The following is a 12431-nucleotide window of genomic DNA, read 5'->3' as shown; positions in this document are numbered from 1 at the left end:
GTGTTTTCCTCCCCTTGGGCGTCGTGATCATTTCAGTGGGCAAAGTATGAAAGAGAATTAGAAAAATTGAGGGAAGTGGTCAAGAAAAACATCAGGTAGAAATAAAGAGGCAGAAGAGACAGACAAAAGGAAACAGATAGAGAAGGAGGAAGAGGCTTGGCTTCCATTCATCCTGAAAATAGGTTTTGCGTGCGCATCTGCCATCATGAAGCCTGCCGTGTTTTACCCTGGGCTCGGCAAAGGAGCACACAATCATTGGGGTCTGGGCTGGTTGAGGGCTAGAGCTACTGAATGGCATCTCCGGTGAGATAGACTCACAGGGCCTTGGGTCACATGGGCCTTGGGTCACACCTGAGAGCCCCGCAGCGTCAGTGAGACACCAGACCTGCCTGCAGTCAGGCTCTTGGCCAGAGAAAGAACGAGACAAGCAAAGCTCTGGGGGGGAGCTGACAGGAATAGAGAGCCAAAGCAGGAGCACAGCTAACCCCCTGCAAATATTCCATATTAATGGGAAATAGCCACATCCCCAAACAAGGCCAGTCTTAATATGTTGCCCTCTTCTACTTCTCTTTCTCAAGATCTCTTCTATTGGTCCTGTGTTGATGTTTTTCCTACCTGCAAATTTAGAAAACTTTAATCTAATTTCATCGTGCGCCCGTTAACGTGAAAAATGACTTTTCTCATGGACTCTGTGTTGTGTAATGAATCAAAACCAATCAGCATAGAGAAGAAACAATAAAATGGAGCACAAATCATCATGTACCCTGAGCAGGGAAATTGCTGAAGGTCTAAGCCAGCATCCCCTTGCACAACTTCTGAGAATGAACCTCTGGTTTTTAAATCGTTCTGGGAACATGCCATTTCCCCTAGGTTCCTTTTCAGACTAGTTAGCTAGAATCTTGGACCCTTTCTGAAGTTTTATTCTCCTTTCACTTGTATCATGAAGGGATTTCTGAAAGTTGGTTAAGCTATAATATGTTAGGCAGTGGGTAGAGCACCGTGATGGGTAGCTGACCTAGAGCATGTAAAAGGGGAATCTATAGGAAGGAAAACTCTATAAGCCTATTGTCTGGTTTTAAAAAAAAATCAGATCCACAAAACTGACCATCATTTTTTTCCCCTAAGATTTTATTTATTTATTTGACAGAGATCACAAGTAGGCAGAGAGGCAGGCAGAGAGAGAGGAAGGGACGAGATCGGGCGCGTTCAGGGTGGTATGGCCGTAGACGAGAGAGAGGAAGGGAAGCAGGCTCCCCGCTAAGCAGAGAGCCCGATGCGGGGCTTGATCCCAGGACTCTGAGATCATGACCTGAGCCGAAGGCAGAGGCCTTAACACACTGAGCCACCCAGGCGCCCCTAAAACTGACCACCATTTAAAAGAGCATGTTAGTAAGTCTGTCATAGTTCGTAACAACATCCTATAGACTTTGAACAAGTGGGACAACAGAACTTAGTAACAACAGAAATATATTTACCATCGTTCTGGAGACTAGGAAGTCTGAAATCAGGGTGCCAGTGTGGTTAGATTTCGGCTAGAGCCCACAGCCAACTTCTCCTTATACCCTCACAAGGCAGAGAACAGAGTGGGGGCACACTCACTCTCTGAAAGTTCTCTTGTGACCTATCAGGACGCTAATTTCATTCATAACAGTTTCCACCCTCGTGACCTCATCTCATCCTAATTACCTCCCGAAGGCCCTCTTCCTAATACCATCCCTTTGGGAGTTTGCAAGGAGGGTGGGGCACAAACATTCAGTCGACAACACATATAAGATGGTGGCTTTAAAATGAAGGGCAAGAAGATGAGAGTGAAATAGAATAATGGAGAATACGAAGTAAGATGGGATCAGTGGAGGAGACCACCGGGAGGCACTGGGTCTTCAAAGGTGCCTTATGGGAGATGGCAGGTGTGAACGTGCAGAGAGCAGAGGAGATTCTCCTACAGGACAAAGGACAAGTCTTAAGAAATCAGGACCTTTCGTGTTTATTCAGCTTGGTTGAGGCAGGAGAGTGGTGTGGGTAAACAGTTTAAGGAAGTGGCTTCCTTTAAAAAAAAAAAAAAAATCCCTCCTGTTTATTGACAATTTGTATTTCTTTTGTGGATTATTTGTTCATATTGTTTATTTTTTCCCCCTGGGGTGTTTGTTCTTTATTATTCATTTTAAGCATTTTCTGTGTGTTAGAGATATTAATCTTTTTTTCATCTATGATATGATTCTTTCTCTGTGTTTGGTGTTTGTTTCCGATTTTTGTTTATGGCATTTTTTTTTTCTTGATGGAGGATCCTGGCTGTCACAAAGAGATACCAAAAGCAAGGGCTATCGAGACCCAACTGCAGACACCTGAGCGGAGGGATGACAGCAGGAAGAACCCCCATGCGAGGATATAGAAGTTCCTGCTCTCTAATCTCAAAAAATTTGATTTAGTAGGTCTGAAGTGAAGGGTCCATAAATAAGTAATTAAAAGTCCCTACTGTTAGGACTTCCACACTTCCAAATGCGTACAGATAACCTGGGGATCTTGTTGAAAAGCAGATTCTGATTCAGTGGGTCCAGGGTGGGCTCAAGATTCTGCAAACGTAGCATGTTCCCAGATGCATGGTGGGGTGGCCCCACCATGAGTCCCAGGAGCCGGTGAGCTGATAACCAGGTATGTTTAGGACCCACTTCCTGAGAGCATCTTAGGTCTAAGAACAATGCAGGTGCAGTAACCTGTGTGCGTGAAATCTTACATCATTTCTTTCAGCAATGAGAAATAAAAGAGGTGATTTTTATTTAAAGGAACCAGAACATGACCATAAAACAGTGGGATTATTTCTATTTCACATCTGCATTTAGAATTAGTCTCATTGTACTTAAGTCACAGTTAGTAAAAGAAAAATAAGAAAAGGAAGTCTTCCAGTTCCCTGGAATATATAAATAATGGATTATTCCTCTAGATTCTTCCTCCTGTCTTAAGAACCAAGCTGGCATTATTTCAAAAGAAATGGAGGAAGGAGGAGAGGAAAAAAGGGAGAAAGGGAAGAGTGGGTGTGGGGAAAAAGAAGGGAATAGGCCGGAGTTACTGGAGGTAATGCTCAGCAAGGGAAGACTATTGCTGTGAGAAAGAGAGGAAACAGGGAGCTACACCTAAATTATATGTGTGTGTGTATGTGCACAAGCACATGCATGTGTATACATGTGTGTGTATAAATATATAATGATCTATAATTATGTGTATATATACATATGTATAGGTACAGTTATATATCTTATGTGTGTATAGGTATATACTTATATTTCTGTGTATATGTGTGTAGGTAGAGAGAGAGAGACAGAAAGAGAAATGATCAGGCTGGTAGAAAATAAACCATCTAGGGGGCGCCTGGGTGGTTCAGTCAGTTAGGTGTCTGACTCTTGATTTTGGCTCAGATCATGATCTCAGGTTTCTGAGATAGAGCCCCAAGTTGAGCTCTGTGCTCTGTGCAGACTCTGCCTAAGAGTCTCTCTCTGTCCCTCCTCCACCTCTCTCTCTCTCTCTTTTTCTTTCTCTCTCTTCCCCCATCTTTAAAAAGAAAAAAGAATCTAAAAAAAAAAAAACCCCATCTTATTTCTAACAAAATAGTTGGAGGTACTCTGGGTATGTATAATATAAATAGATATTAATATAATCTAATAGATTATAATCATCATTATAAAGTACACCTCCTTTGACACCCACCAGTGGCAGAAGTGTTCTAAGAATCACACTTCCCTGAAAGAAATATTTTTAATCAAATATAGGTACAGCCAAGACCATTGACTCCCCCTCATTCCCATCATCTATTTTATGCATATAAAAGTTCCATCCTCCCTTTACAGACAAAAATCCTGCTCTTTGCCCACAAAGGGCCACGGTCTCTGTGGCCTGGCTTCAGAACAGTGCACTTCCACTCTGTTACCCAAAGCAGCCCAAGAACACGGCCATCTCTTGCCCCAGTTTTAGCAATGAAGTTCAGCCATCACCAAGAAGGCTAGGCAGTCCTCAGATTATCTTCACTTCCCTTCCAAATGGGGAGAGCTGTGAGGGTCTTTGGTGCTAGGGCACAAGAGGGAATGAGGGCATGGGGTATGGACTTCTGGGGGTGTCTGCTGCAGGGTAAATATTCTTGTAGAAGAGCAGCACCTCGATGCAATAAAAGGCACCCTCCCCTCGTTCACTATAACTCTCTTATTATCCTGGGCTCAGGTGTGTTGCATGAATATACAATAACGGGGCTAACAAGATGGTTTGGGGTCACAGAGGGATAAACCATGGCGTAATCCAGCTCCGAAAGCCGTTCTGGTAATGAAAATTGTAGAGCGGTCTTGTGGCTAGTTTTGTAATAAAGATATACAAAGATGAATATAGGTTTCCAGGAATTAATCTGAGAGCATTTGATCCAATTTATACTGGAGTGGCTGCATTGAAGGCAGCTCGGTAGACGGGATTCCAATTTAGGTTGATAGAGTGCTGTGGGGTCCCAGGGAGGAAGGGCTCCCTGTAATTGGGAGATGATTTTATTTTTGAAATGCCCATCCCTTGGCTTTGTCAAAGGCCGTGCATCTGTCTGCCTCGCCTGTGAATGCAGCCTGGCTCAAGGCACCGAACCCTGCCGTGTAAGCTTCTGGTTCAGTATTCAGCATGACCGACAGGCTTCCAGTTTTATTCTTTCAGAGGGGACCCCAGGACACGCTGCATTTTATTGTTGTGATTGTTCTGTGGCCCAAGCAACATTAGGCCCATGGAGAACGGAGGCTCCAGACAGCGTTAGGCACCCTCTCTTCCCCCCTTTCCGTTTCTGACCTGCTGGAAGTGACCAAGTTGAAGTCTCCTCAGAGTTTCTGCTCCGGAAGCCAGGAGCTCAGGGCTGAGGAGCCGGGTGGGGAGTGGGGGGGCGGGGGTACCGTTCTTACTCTGTCCTTGAGAGGGTGTCATTCTCTGGCAGATGTCCAGGCCGGGGACAGGACGGGGGACAGCAGCTGAATTGAGCCTGCAGCTCTCGAAGAACTGGCATTCCTGGCACACTCCTGATAAAGCAGCCCCAGACCACCCCGGGATTGTTGACTGTGCCGACCTTATTGTCATGCTATCTGTTGGATTCTTGGAGCTGCCAATTCAGGAAGAAGTTTCCTGAAGAAGTATTTAGATTCAGAAGCCATTTGATGCTTCCCGTTGACTTTTATGTTTTTTTAGGGGACATTAGGGAATCCGTCTCTTCAGATCCGACCTGGGTAGCTGTTAAGAGAGGCTTGTATTAACAACTCCTGTTCTGTTTAAGAACGTGAATCAGAAAGCATTGACCTCTGGCATTCTCCCCTAGAACCTAGGGCCTCCCGTTTGTGATTTTTTTAGTCCTTTTCACTGATTTAATTTTGAAGGTCTATGAGTTTATATATTTTCTCACATGTGAGTTTGCGTATTTATGACTCACCATCAAAACATATTGGTTATTGGAGCACCTTTTTAAGCATAGTTTGAAAAGAAGTTTGTAACAAGTTTCCATTCTTGTCATGAATTACCACTCCAGATTTTCCTATCATTGTTAGAAAATTTGGTTATGTAGCTGTTTGTTGCAGTGTGGGGAAAGAAATTTAATTATCACTGAAGGCTTTTTATTTTTTTCCATTCTTAATCCTATTTTAATATTTCCCTAAATGGTGTACATTGGCTTGTATACTGTACACACAAGGTGGCATAAGATTTGACCTGCCTTTAATAACAAATAAAAAAGCAGTTTGTATTCAGCTTAAAATAGCCCACAGCTAAAATGAAGAATATAGCTTTGTAGCCAATGAACCCAGAGAGAGTTTAATCATTTAGCCTGCAGATTACAATTTAAGGCATTTGTAGGATTTTCAAATAGATACATATATATGTATATGTATAGTCTGGAATTTGCTTATTATTTGCGTAAATCACCTTTTGTTTAGCACAAAACCACAAGCTTTTTAGATCATTTTTACTTTTCTACTGTCTTAGATTAGCTTGGATGGGAGGTGGGAGTGGTATTTTTAGATGCAGCAAACGAGGAAAAAAATGTATCTTCAATTGTCAGTAATATTTAATTTCTATCAATAATTTCTTAATTGTTCTCCTGAAAAGCAAAGCTTTAATGTGTCAGCCTAAATTACAATACAAAAGAAATCAGAAATTATGCTGTTAACATTTCCCATTTTCAGATATTACTGATTAGATTAGAGAAAATTATTCCTTATAATTTCACTATAGAAAAGCTATATGTCTAGTCATATCACTACATCGAAACGAAATTAAGGAGAAACAGCTTCTTAACACAGTGTTTGCAGATTTTTTTTTTTTTTTTTTTGAGAAGAAGGAAAGATTGCAGCATCTAATTTTACCCATGATTTGTCTTTATTAAAAGCTCTTGTCAGGGAATTAAACTTTTTTTGGTCTGGGCATTGCCTTAAAAATACAAAGCGTATCATGATGTTGGTCTTACAATAAAAATTAGACTGATTTTAATTTAAAGAGATTTATAAGTCATTCTCTTAGGGATTTTATTGTTTTATTCACCAAGTTAGTAGACCAGTGGAAACATACCAGTGATGTTTAGTTTGCAGGTTAATGAAAAACAAATCCCCTATTGAAATAAACTAGATATTTTCTTCTTTTAATATAGAGAGATCAAGTCCATGCCTAAGAAACTTTTCAACTAGTAAAATTCTCCTGAATTTCTTTCTCACATTTTTAAGATCAGATACTCTCTGTATCATGAAACTCACCATTTTGGGGGGAGAATCTTGCCTTTTCAGAATTCACTAAGGCCATTTGGTGAGGTTGAAGTTTTTTCAGTATGACGTTAATGTCTAAAATAGAGAAAAAGAAAGAAAAAACCCTGAAGGAATGAGAAGAGCATTTAATTTGAGTGATTTGTATATGGGCATCTCAGGAAACACACGTCTCGTGCATGAGCAAGCCATCCCTCTGTTGTAAAAGACGCTATATCAATGTGTATTTAACTTCAGATGAAAGTTGAAGAGCAGAAACAAGCTTCTATTAGGGAAACATTATATGGGGTTGTGTTTGTGACGGGAATCCCAAGGATTTTTCTGAATACGTTAACTTTTTGGGATAACTGATGAAAGCTTATAGCGGAGCAAGTCTGTTTCTTAACACAAATTTGTAAAGGTGGTTTTGATATCTTTACCTTTAATGTTTCAAAGAAGCTTTGTTAAAGTCCAGTTTCTGCAAAACGTGTACCGGGAAAGTGTCAGATCACAGGAAAAGAAGACTTTTAAAAATTCAAGGAATATTTGTTTTTTAAGTAAAGCTCATGAAAACTGCCTGGCAAGCCTATTTTTAGGATACCAGATACACTCTGCCTTCTCAGGGAGGAGACCGTACAAGGAAAAGGGATGATTAGGGTTCTAACTGCTATTTACAGCCAACGATCAGTTGGCTATTTTTCTTTCCAAATACACAGATTAAGATAATAAAAGGAGTGGCAGTGGATTCCTTGCGGAATTCACTGTTCTTCTGAAGCTCCAGCCTGGCATCGACAACAGCATCTGTGTGCACTTCTGGCCCCGCCTGCGAGTGTACATGTTTGTATATCCCGGTCTCACTGGCAGACCTAATTTCAGAATACATAATGCATGATTTTGAAACCAATTTGTTATTGTAATAAAATATTTTTTAGGAATGCATGGAAGTACTTGAGAGGAGAATGTTAAATTATACATGCATTGTGGCCGAGTGGATTCATTTAGCTCAGTCTGCAGGTGAATCTCCCTGTGACCTTGGCACTTGGCGGCTAGTATAGAATAACAATCAAAGCTTGGATTGGAAATCCGACCATTTCCAAATATTAACAACTTCTTTCAAAGGAAATGCTGATTTCAGCATTTATGTTAATGGGGACATCATTATCTCTTTCAGAGTTTTTAGGGGAGGGGGAGAAATAAAAAAAAAAAAAGCAGCCCTGATCTTAATAGGATTAAAAGCCTGGCTTTTTATTTTCAAAATGCTAATTTGTTGTCTGCATTCTGTTTTCATATCAGGGCTCGTTACTCACTACCTTAGGACCCACAGGCTGTGGAGGACTCAAAAGAATTGCATTGGTAACAATAGGAAAGTGACGTTACGGGTTTCTGTCTGAAAGGAATTCTAAACTCTTTCCAAGCCCCTCCCCTCCTCTTCTTAGAAGTCAGCTTGTGGCGGAGGATTTCGAGATAGAGGGTAGGAGAGTACAGACATGCTTCAGGTCCCCGACCTGACTCCCATTTACTTACCCTTCCACGTTAGGGAACAAACTTTAGTCATTAGAGGGGCATTAATTGAAACAGCGTGCTCCCCATATGAATCAGATGAACCGCCTGGGCGGGAGAAGTTTGGCTGTGAAGTTGAGTCGCCCGAGGCTCATGACATTCTATAATCTGCTTATCTTGCAGCCTTTCCCCAGTAGCTCACCCTTGGCTGAGGCAGCTGAACAAGGGGCAGAGAGAGTAGGCCAGAGCTGAGACAGTAATTTACCATGTAATTTGTTTTGAGATTCCTTTGATAGATTTCACTTTCAGAGAAACTTGCAAGTGAAGGGGACCCTTGCACCCTGAAGCCAGCCTGATCTTGGGACTTGAAAGGGCTGCACCATGCCTGAGCCTAGTGACAATCTTGGTAAATGGGACTTACCTGTACTCACCTGAGTTGAAAGAGGAATTCCCTCCATTGTCTTTCTTTTTTTGCCTTTTGCTTTCCTGTCCAATGGGGGCATGAAGAGAGGTCATAGAAAAGTTCCATGCGGGTTGATGAAACCCGGATGTAGCAATCCAGAGAAGCAGGTAATTGTAAGTTCAGGTCTGTTTGGCAAATGAGGTGTCCCATTTGGGGTAATACATGTTCATGTTTTGGCCCAGCAGGTGTGCTAATGCAAGACAGGTTTCCTATAACTGCCTTATTTAGCGGATGTTACAAATGGAAAGACTATTTAAATGCCCACAAAGACATTAACAAAAATATTCCAACTCTCAAAACCCTTTTCTGAAAACCAGAAAAAAAAAAAAAAATCAAAGGAAAAAGGCCCACGCTTTGGGTTTTGCTCACTTGTGTTTTTAATAGTTGTTTAATGACCTATAAAGTCACTTTTTAAAGAAAAGAAACATAAAGGAATTTGGTAACTAAAAAAAAAAAATTAAAAGGGAAGGGGGGTGCTGCTGAGACATTGCCTTCCAGCTGCTGAGAGAAACCGAACTGGCTATTTTCTGTGGTGCTTTGAATGGTATTTGTAGCATTCACCTTTTCTTCCTTCCTTACTGACTTTGTTGAAGAATACAAATACCGAGGCTATTTCTTTTTCCTGCCAGAACAGTTGGTTTGCTGGAAGTTGTGTTTTGTTTTCTGTTTAAAGGAACAGCAGATAAAAGGGGAGGTATCATCTACATTTTGCTTAGTACATAGGTTTCTGTTCAGTGTCCTTTTGGAAAAAAAATAAATTCCTTCAATTAGCATCTCTCACAGAAACAAAGAGTTTGCTCTGTTCAGAGCTCATTATTGAAGTATTCTAAGGCATATAACATCGCAGCCTGTTGCCATGAAAATGATTTGTAAGTCATGCCTTAATTAAGGGGTGTTTAGGCCAGAAGATATGCAAGCACATCCTGACTGAGAATGGGAGCAAAACAAATGGACGAAGCCTGTAACTGTCCAACTTCGTCCTCCAACTTTGAAAGGCGTTTTCTATCTTTTCGTTCCTGTTGAATAAGTACTGTGGGATCTGAAGAAAAAGAAGACACTGGAGTGGACATTGATTCAATGGAATGACCTTGGCATACGAGAATGTTCTGTTTCAAGAAAACGTGGCTGAAGATGGCTGGTTTTATCCTGGTAGAGGCTAGAGGAAGCACCTGCAGAAAGTCCCAAAGAAGGTAAATGAGGAAATCTTGTAGGGATGACAGTGACTAACAGTTTTCCATCTTCTTTGAGCGCAGGGCAAGAGAAATTGGGCTTCAGTTTAACGTGGAGAATTAGTTCAAAGGAAGAGAAATTGTAAGTGCTTAAAATAGATTTCCCAGTATGGTGGGTTGAATAGCATCCTCCCAAAATTCATGTCCACCCAGATACTCAGAATGTGATCTCCCTTGGAAATAAGATCTTTGTAGATTTTATTAGTTAAAGATCTCAAGGTGAAATTGTCCTGGGTTTAGAATGGGCACTAAGTCCAATGATTAGCATTCTTATAAGAAAAAAGAGGAGATATAACTCATAGAGAAACACAGGGGAAAGCCATGCAGAGACAAAGGTAGAGATGGGAGTGATGCATCTGCAAGCCAAGGAATGCCAAGGATTGCTGGAACCACCAGAAGCCAGGAGAGAAGCACGGAAAGGATTCTCCATCGGAGCCTCCAGAAGGAACCAACCCCACTAGCACCTTGATGTTGGCCTTCTGATTTCCACAACTATGAGATGATAAATTTATGTTGTTTAAAAACACCAACTCTCTGACAATGTGTTATGGCAGCCCTCAGAAACTAATATCGCCCTGAAATACAGCAGCCATTTTGCATATTTTAAGCTCAACAGGAGCTGATCCTCATAAATACAGATAAATAGGAGATAAATCTGATTTTCATCTGCCATCTGCGGAGTCCTTTTGGTCTAGCTTATATGGGACATGGCTATTAGGGTATTACCAGGACCCAGGGCCCTCTGGCATTCCATAACAGATCTGCGGCTGGTATCAGGAGAATGTGTCCCAGGAGTCCCAGGCTAGCCCTGGTCTCGAATTGCCATGGCTGCCGATTGAGTTGGAAGCTTCCACAAGGGATCTTTTACCCAACTGGGTACAAATTCTACCCATTTCTCCTAGGTGCCAAAAAATTACGCTTATGCCCTAGAATTTAGCCAAGGAATCCTGAGCCCACAGAGAGATTCACCAAGGCCCCACCTTTCCCCATTATAGCATATGCAAGTTAGGCACACACCCTGGGTTGTATTGTGCATTCAGAACTCCCCAACTTGGCAGATGTTGATGGTAGTCAACTTGGAGAATATGTTTACCTGGAAGAGGGACTGACTTGTGTGATAGTGTAGAGGAGCACTAAACCTAGATTTGGAAGGAAGGTCTGGATAGGTCTGGGTGATCTTGGACAAGTCATTTAAACCTTAGCACCCTTATTTTCATTATCTATACCAAGTGAGACTAGCATACTCTCTCCCGAGTTATGAGAGAGAAACAAAATAATGTGTATGACAATGCTTTGGTATCTATTAGGTACCCTGCAAACCTTAACTATTTGAGGTAACCTTTAGGGTAAAGGACCCCAGTTAAATTTTTTACTCCTTAGCACCACCTTGTGTCCAAGCTATTACTCTTGAATTTTTGAGTTCTATATTATAAAATGGATCACTGAAGGACTCATTGGCATTTTCTTCCCAATGCCATCAATGTGACAACAAAGTAAAATTGAATAAACTGTCCATGGTCCTCACTACTTCTAAGCATTAGCACCAGATGGCAAATGTTTGATAGTAGATGGTTTTCTACTACATGGGATGCATGGCAACTGAGAGGCATCATCAAACCCATCAATTACAGTATTTTTCTCCTAAGAGAACAAAGAGGGACTCCAAAGTTAAATACATTGCTTAGCTACCAGTATTTAACACCATAATGTGAAGATGATAGATTTGGGAGAAACTGCTAATTCTAATAACCTGAGCAAACCTGACCACCAGACACAGAGAGACCTCAGCAGTACGATTCTGAAGAATGGGTATTAAGAATGGATTAAGCTAGAAAACACACCCAGTTGAAGGTCTGATGCCATGGGTTGGACAGAGGGCCTGATGGTGGAGTGCTATGGTGGGCTGGATCTAGTCCATTTTTGTATTGAGTTTAAAGTAGTTGGGTTGGTGACGGAAGCAGCAGATCGAAAGGAGGAAGTATAGGAGCCAGAGTCTTGCGATAGTGGCAACAGCTATAATCAAACGTAATGATGTTGGAACTCATATCTTCAAGTGGTGGGATAGTCAGTATAATCTAAGGATAGAGGGAGTACATCCTATCTTTAAGGGGATGAAACCAGGGGTTGGCAATAATGAAGATGCGGCAGGTTCTAGTCACTGTAGACACTAACTTGGTTGTAGACCAAGGTACAGGGTGTAGTGTGTTTTCAGTGAGTGAGAAGAAGCTGGGCTTAGTAGGCTTGCATGTACCAAGCCCTTGGTCCAGGGAAGCTGGGCTGTTGTGGAGAGTGAGGGTAGGGATAATGACACATTGCCAGGTTTAGATCCCACTGACTCAGGATGGGGAGAGGTGGAAGTCAGAGGTCAAGGGTCTTCAAGACTTATAGATGGGGACTTGTGACCAGGTAGGAAGTATATTCTTGGCTTACCCTAGTCACAGCCATGACCAAGTGTTAAAACCATGTTCTGACTTATAAACAAGCTCTGTTAGACTTTGCCCTTGGCCTATC

This window comes from Martes martes (genome assembly GCF_963455335.1).
Source record: "Martes martes genome assembly, chromosome: 17".
Lineage (NCBI taxonomy): Eukaryota > Metazoa > Chordata > Mammalia > Carnivora > Mustelidae > Martes > Martes martes.
This window is presented reverse-complemented; position numbering follows the sequence as displayed.